The sequence below is a fragment of the Mytilus galloprovincialis genome, chromosome 12 (genome assembly GCF_965363235.1).
Source record: "Mytilus galloprovincialis chromosome 12, xbMytGall1.hap1.1, whole genome shotgun sequence".
NCBI classification, from domain to species: domain Eukaryota; kingdom Metazoa; phylum Mollusca; class Bivalvia; order Mytilida; family Mytilidae; genus Mytilus; species Mytilus galloprovincialis.
The window spans coordinates 52,261,765-52,274,620 of NC_134849.1; the positions used below are offsets into that span (position 1 = coordinate 52,261,765).

The 12,856-nt window shown below is 32.5% G+C and overlaps 1 long non-coding RNA gene across 1 annotated transcript; it reads left to right on the forward strand.

Annotated features, from left to right (window-relative positions):
• The first annotated feature begins 5,439 nt into the window (after window positions 1–5,439).
• On the forward strand, window positions 5,440–10,041 carry LOC143055477 (uncharacterized). The gene is made up of 4 exons (XR_012972043.1): window positions 5,440–5,933; window positions 6,866–7,041; window positions 8,844–8,931; window positions 9,623–10,041. It is a non-coding gene; the product is annotated as an uncharacterized LOC143055477 (long non-coding RNA).
• The last annotated feature ends 2,815 nt before the right edge of the window (window positions 10,042–12,856 follow it).

Below are 12,856 nucleotides of genomic sequence, written 5' to 3' on the forward strand. Positions count from 1 at the left end.
TGCAGGACCTTGTGTAATGTTACATGTGGCTGTCATGTGCATCTAATAAGAAAAAAGACCTGTACAGGTCAAATAAAAAGCTATCTTATTGTTTGGTTACCTCAAGGAAAGTTAAACAAAAGATTTGTTTTAACATTTACGCCGTCGTTACAAAAATCTAACATCTTCTTTTGTCACACAGTAGGATCTCGTGGTCACCTTATCAATTGGACGTCGACTGATTTATTTCTTAAAATATGGATATTGTTATAGCAATCGTTCTTTCGTAAACAATTTTTGTAATTTCATTTAATATAGGACTTGCAGAAAAGCCTTAAAGAAATGATTTTTAACATTTCAGATTTTAGTCATTTTGTTTACGAAACTTCACAAAAAAAATTATTCTACAGATTTATACTATGAAAATAACACTATTAAAATTTGATGCGTCCTGAGCTTTTCTCTAGATACATTAGAGAAACTAGTTTGAGGGAGTTGTAAGTTTCTTCCAATATCATAAAGTTGTCAACGAAGAATTATCCGGCATATCTCCTTTGTGAAGGCGGTAGGGGAAACTAATAAAATACAAATAACCGATATCGCTGCGTCTTTGTAATCAGTGTGTCAATTAAGACTGTATAGATACCTAACAAAATGAAGCACTATTTGACAAAAAAAAACTAAATTTAATAGTTTACTTCACATACGATTATCTTCGTCTGAGAGAGGAGAACTCAAGTGTCTAAGAAATTTCTATCTTTTTCAACGAAAATTTTTAGAAAGGTATGTTATATATCAAGTCAAGTCGGAAGAACTGGTTACTGAGTTGTATTTGGATGTTACTTATTGCTAGCTAAATGATATTGTCTTTGTTCATTGCTGAAGGCCGTATGGTAAAGTTGCTTGCATCCACGTCAATTGAACTCTAGTGAATTGTTGTCTCATTTTGAATGTCAATGATACAACATCACCTTATTTTCATAATGTCCTGTGAACATCAAAAGGAGATTATGTGATGAAATTTTTTAAAATCTTTAAAATGGAACTTCAACTGTTCCAAAAGTGGGATTACCATACCTTCTTCATCCTTTGTTGAAAATAATTACTTTACTAAATGTCTATTGCGTCATAAAGGAAAAGAGGAAACGGGCAATTAAGGCTATTTTTCTGGTCCAAATATTAGTGCAAATTAAAAAGTAACTATACTGTGGATGTTTTTCAATCTGCCCTTACAATACAAAGTTAAAAAGTGTTAAGAAAATAAAAAAAAAAAAACAATTCGCATTTGATGAATCATCATGGAAATTATCCATAACGAAATTTTTATATATTTTGTAAAATACTAGATGTTGTTTTGTTTTAGATAAACTTTAAAAAATATTTTGCATTTCAAAAGTATTTGCACTACTAAGAAACAATTTGAAAATTGGTGAGATTATGTAAAAAGTTTCTGTAAATTTATTTGGTTGTCTCTTGGTTTCCACAAAGGGCAAATGTGTAGAAAACTGCATACATTTCGCAACTCTCTTTATTTGAATGAAAAGGGACATATTTAAACGTAGTTATGACGTCAAATAATATCAAATCTTGTGTAATTTATTTGCATTTTTTTCTGATTTTTGATAGTTAAAAACTTCATTACGCAGGAAATTATAAGACATAAGGTCACTTAAAAATATACAATTACCGACTGTTAAGTAGAGGTAAAAGGAAAATATAGGTTATTTCTCAATTTTCATAAATTTTAGCGTAAATGGATCATTCCCGATTTTTTACTAATCATCAAAATATGTTCAATATATCATAAAAACACATTCACAAAGTTTTGAATTTACATTCCCTCTAATGACGGTGAAAATCGAATATTTGCATTTTTTTTTGGTTGACATACGTCATCGGGTTTTGACGTTTTAGCCCGATTTTGAATTATGGGTATGAAAGAAAATGGACACACGTGTAACGTTTTGCATTTATTAAACAAAAATTCATATGGTCATGGTATATATTTTTGATTTAATTTTATAAATTAATAGATGAGATTTTTTCCGGAAATATTGAACACAAATTAATAACTGATATTGAAACGAATTTTTTTCTTTCTTTTATTTACCTTGATAATTTCGACAACCATTTCAACGCAAAGTCTGTGTGAATAGAATGTGTCTGTAATTTCGGAAAGGCATTGTTGAATTCTCGAATAGATGAGCATTTTGTAAAATAATTCGTTTTAACTTTACATGAGAGCAATATAGCCTCATGCGTACACTGTTACAAAATTTCTCGTTGCATTGAATACCTGTTGGTGACCTTCTTCTATTGTCTGCTCTGTGGTCGGGTTGTTGTCTCTTTGGCACATTCCCCATTTCTATTCTCAATTTTACTGTTACACTTGTAAATGTTTTCATTTTGAATGGAATATCAGAAAGAGAATACCGAGTTTAGTACACCAAGACTAAATATCCGATGACAAAAAAAAAAAATAAAAATAAATAAAATAGTTGAATAAATTCACTGAAAATAAAAGTAGATTTTTTAATTCCAACAGTGTATAAAACTTGGCACTAACTAGTATCTAGTCAATATATTATGTCCCAGTTAAAACTTAAAACGTAACATTTTTCTATAACTCACCATACCATGAATAGAGCGTGTTTTCTTATATGAGGTGTTATAAATGCTCCATCAATATATCTTTTATGTCAAATTATCAAATAATTGACACCGGGCTATCGGCAAGCAATATCTAATCAAAGAGACAGGAAATTTACAAACGGTATTATTAGAACCCCACTTTATAAAAGATAGTGACGCTAAGTCGGAATTCACGTGTTATTTCACCAGGTTCACATTATTATACAATATAACTAACAATAGTGATGACAAATTTCGTAAACTGTAATCTAATTACCTTAGCCGTATTTGGCACAACTTTTTGGAATTTTGGATCCTCTATGCTCTTCAACTTTGTATTGTTTGGCTTTATAACTATTTTGATATGAGCGTCACTGATGAGTCTTGTGCAGATGAAACGCGCGTCTGGCGTGCTAAATTATAATCTAGGTACTTTTGATAACTATTTACACCACTGGGTCGATGCCACTGCTCGTGGGCGTTTCGTCCCCGAGGGTATCACTAGCCCAGTAGTCAGCACTTCGGTGTTGACATGAATATCAATTATGTGATCATTTTCATAAATCCTGATACAAAACTTTGAATTTTTCGAAAAACTAAGGATTTTCTTGTCCAAGGAATAGATTACCTTAGCCGTATTTGGCACAACTTTTTGGAATTTTGGATCCTCTATGCTCTTCAACTTTGTATTGTTTGGCTTTATAACTATTTTGATATGAGCGTCACTGATGAGTCTTGTACAGATGAAACGCGCGTCTGGCGTGCTACATTATAATCTAGGTACTTTTGATAACTATTTACACCACTGTGTCGATGCCACTGCTGGTGGACGTTTCGTCCCCGAGGTTATCACCAGCCCAGTAGTCAGCACTTCGGTGTTGACATGAATATCAATTAAGTGATCATTTTTATAAATTTCCTGATACAAAACTTAGAAGTTTTCGAAAACTAAGAATTTTCTTGTCCCAGGAATAGATTACCTTAGCCATATTTGGCACAACGTTTTGGAATTTTGGATCCTTTATGCTCTTCAACTTTGTATTGTTTGGCTTTATAACTATTTTGATATGAGTGTCACTGACGAGTCTTGTGTAGACGAAACGCGCATCTGGCATGCTAAATTATAATCTAAGTACTTCTAATAACTATTTACACCACTGGGTCGATGCCACTGCTCGTGGGCGTTTCGTCCCCGACGGTAACCCCAGCCCAGTAGTCAGCACTTCGGTGTTGACATGAATATCAATTATGTGATCATTTTCATAAATTTCCTGATACAAAACTTTGAATTTTTCGAAAAACTAAGGATTTTCTTGTCCAATGAATAGATTACCTTAGCCGTATTTGGCACAACTTCTTGGAATTTTGGATCCTCTATGCTCTTCAACTTTGTACTGTTTGGCTTTATAACTTTTTTGATATGAGCGTCACTGATGAGTCTTGTTTAGAAGAAACGCGCGTCTTGCGTACTAAATTATAATCCTGGTACTTTTGATAACTATTTAAATCACTGGGTCGATGCCACTGCTGGTGGGCGTTTCGTCCCCGAGGTTATCACCAGCACAGTAGTCAGCACTTCGGTGTTGACATGAATATTAATTATGTGATCATTTTTATAAATTTCCTGATACAAAACTTTGAATTTTTCGAAAAACTAAGGATTTTCTTGTCCCAGGAATAGATTACCTTAGCCGTATTTGGCACAACTTTTTGGAATTTCGGATCCTATATGCTCCTCAACTTTGTATTGTTTGGCTTTATAACTATTTTGATATGAGCGTCACTGATGAGTCTTATGTAGACGAAGTACCAGGATTATAGCTTAATACGCCAGACGTGCGTTTCGTCTACATAAGACTCATCAGTGACGCTCATATCAAAACATTTAAAAAGCCAAACAAGTACAAAGTTGATGAGCATTGAGGTAAAATAGTTATCAAAGGTACCAGGATTATAATTTAATACGCCAGACGAGCGTTTTAAACCTTTGTTTAAACATGTTTTCGTATCAAGTTAGTTAAAAATAGTTTGCAGATAGGTATCATAATGTACATGTAGCACAACCATGTCTGGTATAATTCTTCCAGGTTTTAGGATACGAGAAACTGTGTATACTTTTGTCATTACCATATCGGACTAAATAACCGTATGATTGACAAGATAGTTTTTGACACTAAATTTCAGCTACGTTAGTCCCTGCTTGTTTTGGTACTTTAGGTTTTATAGATTTCACGTTGTTTTTTTTTAAACCGGGAAGTCATCAAGATGGCTACATGTAAAGAATTGATATTCTCAATTTAAAATCGATGGTGATATCTTATCTAAGAGAACAAAACAATAATATACATACATAAATTTGTGTTTTTTATACATAATAAACATATTAATATCATTTTTTTTTATTTTTTTGCGAAGTTTCCCTTTAATTGTAATATTGCTTTAAAATTATGGTTTTGAAATTTAAAGCACATATGTATCACAAAAATAAATTGAACAGTTAATTTTTATGAAGTAAAGCGTTTCTGAAAATCATTATTCCAAAACACATGTGATGCCCACAGAAATAATGTCAATTGTTTTTAAGATGTGGCAATATTCATCTATCCGGACACTTGTATTATTCTGAGTTCCAGCCGAGAAGTCTTTGCTTTTACTATAAAATATCGCGTGTTTAGCTGAAATGTAGCAAATACCAGTGGTCAAGTATCCGATTTGATCCGATTGATTGCCGTTTTGACAATTTTTAAGTAATTAAATTAAAAGTACTGCAATATTGTATTAAAACGTCAAACAGGGTTCCTGATAGTTTTTGTTCAATTTCAGCTCGTCAGGGATTGTCAACACACTTTTGACAAGAGTAAACACTACTAAGTTCAATACTAGTAATGAAATATCTACAGACGAGGATTTATCTGAGTCAACACAGCAAGTTGTTGGGACTGTTATATGTGTCCTTTCAGTCCTTGGTGTAGCTGCTAACATCACAGTTCTTAAAATGGTCTTAACAAACAGACACCAACTCAATTCCTCTACTGTTTTTATTCCCGCATTGGCCGTTATTGGATTTATCGTATCTGCATTTTTTCTGCCTTTACATGCGGCTGCAGCTTTCAGGAAGAGTCTTACCTTTGACCAAAGTGAATGCATGTTTTATAAGTTCGTCTTTAACTTAACAGGATTATTGTTCAGTACTCTGTTAACCGTAATGGTAGTTCAGACATACAGACTGATCGTTTCCGTTCATTCCGCGAAAGCAGGATTTGACAAAGGGCGCGTTGTTCTAGTGTTGGCAGGTTGCATCCTAGTTTGTGTAATTGTTGCAGGTTAGTTTAATTTTTAGACAAAAAAAATTGATGTTTCATATTAGTTTTTGAAACAAACTCTGATAAAATAATTGAGGGGGCGGTTCAAAAACTATAAGTCAACAGACATACAATAACCTAACAATACAAACCAACAGACATACAATAACGTAACAATACGAAAAGAAAAAGAAAAAGGCAAACGACTGTAAAAAAAAAAATACCATCACTAATATACATACCTGAGCATTTTGCCCCCTATGCCCCCTAAAAAGGGAGTGTCTTGAATTTGTTCTGAAGGTGATAAGTATATTTTGAAATGAAATCGTTGTGTTGCATATGACTTTGTCAAGTTAAACTCCTACGATAACACGCTTTCTGTAATATCATAAACGAAAAAGGGTTAAGGTGGTACCTAACACCTGAACTAAATTTAATTTGGCTCGTTTAATTTTCTTAAAATTTTGACAAAGTATTTACTTTGACCCTTTGACAAAAATATAAAAAAATCAAAAAAATTGAACCAATCGTTTAATCAGAAAAAATACACTGGTAATATAGCAGTTTGACAAAAACTCATTTTGATCATTGAGAAGCTTAATATTCCCTTAAGAACACATCGTCATTAAAACGTTCTGCTGATATTACAGAGTTATCTCCCTGTAGTGTTAGGTACCACCTTAAATAGAAATACAAAATACATGGAGCAAAGTCGAAAAAATACTACTAACTCCTAATGAACTAAATTTGAATTCTTGATACTTTTCATTGTACAAAACCTCAAGTAAATCTTAGACCAATATACAGCATATAAAATTATTATATAACATAAATCCTTACTTGGTATTTGAATTCTTGATACTTTTCATTGTACAAAACCTCAAGTAAATCTTAGACCAATATACAGCATATAAAATTATTATATAATATAAATCCTTACTTGGTATTTGTAGCTTTACCATTTGTTGGAATGGCTGAATATGCACCATACAGACGGCCTATCTTATGCCATATAAGATGGATACCATTTGAGTATGCTAATATAGCATATTTTACAAGTCTAGCAATAGTATTTTTTGTACTCCCAACAATCTTGATTTCAACATTATACGCTTTTATATATTTCAAGGTAAGAATTTCAGTTGTTATTGTTTGTTTATTAACACTTCTAAAATTAACTTTTCTAAACTGTTACAGCGTCTTTTTTAATGGGAGATCGTATCAATATAATTCGTTTTATTATTTTGACTTCAAAATGAGAGGCGAAAGATACCAAAGGGACATAACGCATAAGTCGAAAAAAGACTTCACCATGGCAAAAAATAAAAGAAACAAAAAAGAAGACGAACAACAGTATACAAAAAACAACAGAGAGAACTAAAGACAAAAAGATGAACAACACTATACAAATCAGAAAATAGAAAACAAAAGTCAAAAGACATACAACAGTATAAAAAACACAACATAGACAAACTATAGACGTGAACACACGTGTTTAACAAGCGTAGAAATATTTTCGAACTCTATTTTGTTTTAGTGTAAAAGACATCAAGACATTGGGTACATTAGTATATGGGGACATTTAAAGTGTTCTTATTAATCATTTATTAATTTTTCCGGGAGATCTCGTGTGGCATTGTCGTTGTTTGTAAAATACTTTTCGGATAAATGTTACCGTCATACATTGTAGTAATAAAATGTTTTAAAATTTGAATAAGTAAAGCACCAAAACATAGGTTAAGTACCATCGACTCGGACTTTAATTCAAATTCGTATATTCATGGTCTTGTCATCTCATTCTAATTTCGAAATCGTTTCTGTCGTAGTATATAAAACTTATCTTAACTAAAGTTCTGACAATTGAAATCTAAAAATAGTTATACGGTACTGTAGAAGAGCATCAGATTTCATTCTGAAATTTATTTACCCGTTATGATTCATTCGAAAGAAATCTGTACGTTAAAACAAGGTGAAAATACCGATTCATTGAGTTAAGCCAATTGCAACTGATTTGTATAATTTGGTTCTATGTTGTTTGATCATACCACTGTCCCATGTTAGGGGAGGTTTAACATGTTTAACACCCCCATATTCTTTATGTGCCTGTCCCAAGTCAGGAGCATGTAGTTTCGTGATGGTTGTTGGTTTATGTGTGTTATATTTGGTAAATTATTTTGTTATCTATAAGTTAGGCCGGCCATACGGTGGCCTAGTATTACTTATTTGAACTCTGGTAGATAGTTGTCTCATTGGCCATCCATCATACCACATCAACTTATTTTCATATCAAATATTGCCTTTTATGAAAACATCATAGGCTTTCGAAAATCGATGATGTAATAAAGCAGTGGCGTCATATCCCCGCACACTTGTCTTACAACTACATGTACATTTACTAGTTAAAAATATCTATATTTCCCTTTCCAAACCAAATATGAATATTGCACATAAAAATAATCCTCATTTGTCTGGGGTTAACAATAGTGTACCATTATTACGAAAGGATACGTTTCTACATCAATTGCCAGGTAACTGTAACTGGACCTCGACATACAGGAATGAAAAGGAGAGAAAATATCAAGATACAATAAAAACATTTGTCGACAAAAGACAGACCACACAGAGTTTACAGGAATATGACGTGCAGGCATGACATTTCACAAAACGGCATCCTAAACACCGAGCAACACAAACTTAACCACAAAAAGGGTTGATTATGGATATCCGGAAGGATAACAAATTTCTGTTGTACTGAAGGCACCCGTAACAAAATTCTTGTTAATTCAAGCTTCGACAGAATGACCAATATTATTACTTACAGCCCCTAGTACGAGCTTTTTCAATGTTAACAGGTAACACCGGTAAGAAATCTTTCGTATCATTTGTTGCAGTAATATATCTTTCAGTTTTATTTATTAATTCATTTTTCAGACTAAAAAATCTTCCCTGAATTCTCTTTCTTCAACAAGAGGTAAACATCGGCATATATTCATGCTAAAGACATTCCTTGTCATCACAGGTACTGGTTATTATATTTTTGTATACTTTTTTATTCAAAACTCGCTCGTATAAGTAAAAAGTGCACACGTAATGTTCTATTTGCAGTTCAGATCAATCTAATGTCAGGTTAATTATGAATCCACATAAAATCCAAGTATTTAGCACGTGTTTCGAGAAATTACCATTGTAGATCCATTAGTAAATACTTTTTTTGTCTTTAATGGTCACTTTGATAAAAACAGGATATTAAAAGGTTGAAATAAAAAATGTCTGGTTAACATTTTAACGAAAGTTTTAAACTTAAAATTCTGAAAGTGTGCCTATCTTTAGTTAAAAATTTACGGTATAATTATCAGATATCTTATTGTTGTAAATTTCTGTACTGTTCTTACATTTTGCTTGCAGTCAATCGAGTACTTAAACGTTTAGTAGCTTTTCAGAAAATTCAGTATGTTGCTGTGCTGGATAGGTTAATAAATCTTCTAAACAGTTTGAACACCCTGTCCTTAACTATATAATTGATAGATTTCATTTGTAGTTCTGAAAACGACTGAAATTAGCCGTTTAAGTATGAACATATGTGTTTTCTTTATGTACTGCAAATATAATATTGACTTAAGATATGCAAGAGAATAATATCTTGTTTTAAGTAGGTTGTATTTAATAGCAAGACGATTAAATGAAAACAAAATGTATTTTATTTATTTCAGTTGCCTACATATTGACTTGGTCTCCCTTTGTGGTATGCATTGCTTTGGATTTAAGTGGAATTGATTACCATTCGTATTCCCATTTTATTTATCTTGTATGTACAATGGTAGCAAAAGTGTCTCTCACTTGGATTCCTGTCATATTTGTTATTCGTCACAGCCATTATAAGAAGGAATTAGATTCTCTTACCCATAATGTGATTGAAAAAGTTGGACAGCTAACCATGTCATCAGCGGAGTACAATTTAGATAGTACAGATAGGGCTGTTGAAGGGGAACTCGCAGTAGAAATGTATTTGATACCTTCCAAACCAGTTCTTATATCGTACAGGACATCAGATGATGATTTGTAAATGATGATGCATGTGTCAATATTGTTCAGATACCATAGCGCTGTCGTAAAACTGTTCTATCCTTCACTGTTTACTTTCTTGTTTTATATGTTGTTCAAATTCATAAAAGAAATTGATCGCATGTTGTTTATAATAGTGACGTGTACTTTAGACCCAAATGTTTGAGTCAATTTACATTATTTGTGTTGACCTGACAAGGAAAAATCGTCGTTTCGTCTACAAAAGACTCATCAGTGACGCTCGAAATCAAAAAAGTTAAAAAGGCCAAAAAAATTACGAAGTTGAAGAGCATTTAGGACCACAATTCCTAAAAGTTTTGCCAAATCCATGTCTCAAATAAAGGATACCAATACCTTGTTATAAATATTCCGTATCAATTTCACAAATAATACATGATGGCCTTGAAGTATAGAAAATTAAAATCACAAAAATACTGAACTCTGAGGAAAATTCAAAACGGAAAGTCCTTAATCAAATGGCAACATAAAAAGCTGAAACACATTAAACGAATGGATAACAGCTGTCATATTCTTGGCTTGGTACTGGCATTCTCTTCTGCAGAAAATGGTGGATTGAACCTGATTTTAAAGCTAGATAAACCTCTCACTTGTATGACAGTCGCATTAAATTCCATTATATTAACAACGGAGCGTGAACAAAACATACAGACATAATAGGTAAAAAAGACCAAAACAGGGGTATAGCAGTCGAGATTGTGTTATAATCCTAATCACTATAAAACAGATATGTACCAAAGATGCACAAAAAATTAATTTATAAAATTAGCTGATAAATGAACCTCATTCATTGCTTTTTTATTATACGAATTTATTTATCTAGATTTTGTCGAATGAAGTTGTTGATAATCTTTATTGGTCTGTTTTTGTCTTTGTATATTTTAAATCTCAACTATTTAGTCCATGTTTGGTAATATCTTTTGGTGTCGCTCGGTATGTATACATCCCGCGATTGTGTTATAGTGCTATGATAATTGTTTGTTATCTTGTTCACATTATCGCGTATCAGCCTTGTCTATATTAAATTTCAACTATTTAGTCCATGTTTGGTAATATCTTTTGGTGTCGTTCGGTATTTATACATCCCGCGATTGTGTTATAGTGCTATGATAATTGTTTGTTATTTTGTTCACATTATCGCGTATCAGCCTTGTCTATAGAGTGCGAACGTGACATTTGTTTTTTTTTCTCTTTTGACAAAGTGGCTTGACTTATATTAAGATCATTAGAACACACTATTGATAGATGTTCCCACATGTTTGACATTCTTAACTATTATTTATGTTTTGTTTTGCTCACATATTGTCGTCAATATAATGTAGCTGTATCAGACTGTTATACAAATGAGCTAGCTTTTTGTTTATCTCACTTAAGGAAATGCATGTACTTAATGTTTTCAATTCGTTTGATCTTTTTGAGCTCTTGATGTCACCACTTGTTAAACATGTTAACGAACTTTAAGTGTTGTTTTTTCATTTGAATTCGGTATTTTTGTTTTTATGCCCCACCTACGATAGTAGAGGGGCATTATGTTTTCTGGTCTGTGCGTCCGTTCGTCCGTCCGTTCGTTCGTCCGTTCGTCCGTCCGTTCGTTCGTCCGTTCGTCCGTTCGTCCGTTCGTCCGTTTGTCCCGCTTCAGGTTAAAGTTTTTGGTCGAGGTAGTTTTTGATGAAGTTGAAGTCCAATCGACTTCAAACTTGGTACACATGTTCCCTATGATATGATCTTTCTAATTTTAATGCCAAATTAGAGATTTTACCCCAATTTCACGGTCCACTGAACATAGAAAATGATAGTGCGAGTGGGGCATTCGTGTACTGAGGACACATTCTTGTTTTAACATTTAATCTGATTTATCTGATCGAATTGATTAATTTGTTGAATTTAACTATGATCGAGATTGGATAAATCAGATAATCCACGAGTAATTATTTACTACTCTTCCATTCCCTCTGAGTCTCCCTCAAATTGAATTTGACCGCTATCTAAGTGTAGTTATACTGGTAAAATTCCCAAGCGTACTTATCTGGAAACCAGTGGTTAAACAAAAGAAACTACCTATACATATTTGATATCTCCATAAAAGAGGCGTGGTTAGTGAAACAGCAGCACTTACAAAGTGCAACAAATAACAACTATAAAAAAGTGACTTCGACGCACAAAATAGTTTCTTTAGTTAAATAAAGAGATACCAAGGGGACAATGTCAAATATCTGAGTTCTTCTGTATTGATTATGAATTGTTTTGAAAGATAAAAGTTCATAATTTCAAACGACATCTTTAAAGATAACGATTTTAATCAAGAAAAGTAGTCCGCAAGTCAAATTAATCAGATGATACGAATGTGTTTTGCAAAAATGTAGAAATTATGTCCTTATGTCTGTCTGTCTTTATTCTTTAAATCATTTTTTTTAGCAGCACTGTTTATAAGTAGTGCTGTCATGGCTGTGGTTGCATTTATATCTGAACTGGTTATGTGTCCTTGTTTTAAAGAAGATTTAACAAAGCAAAGGGAAAATTTCAGTTTAAAAAACCCAGCTACATTTTGTAATAAAAAAAGCATTGCTTTCATCTTCCTTTTCTGTTAGGTAAAATTAAAAAAGATCTGAAATCTAGAATTGATACTATACATTTATAGAAGAGCATTTAGTTAAGGAACACAATAAGATAAAAGTATTGAAAGGTTATGACACTCTTTTTCGAGATATATATTATATTATAAAAAATGGCAGGAAAAGGCTGACTCGACTTTAAACTACTAATAAGTATAACATTATTAATCAGCCTTAACATAACCGATTAAATTATAATCACGTCTTTTCGTCAGTGCCTTATCTCTTTTGGTGAAACATAATTTTCGTCAC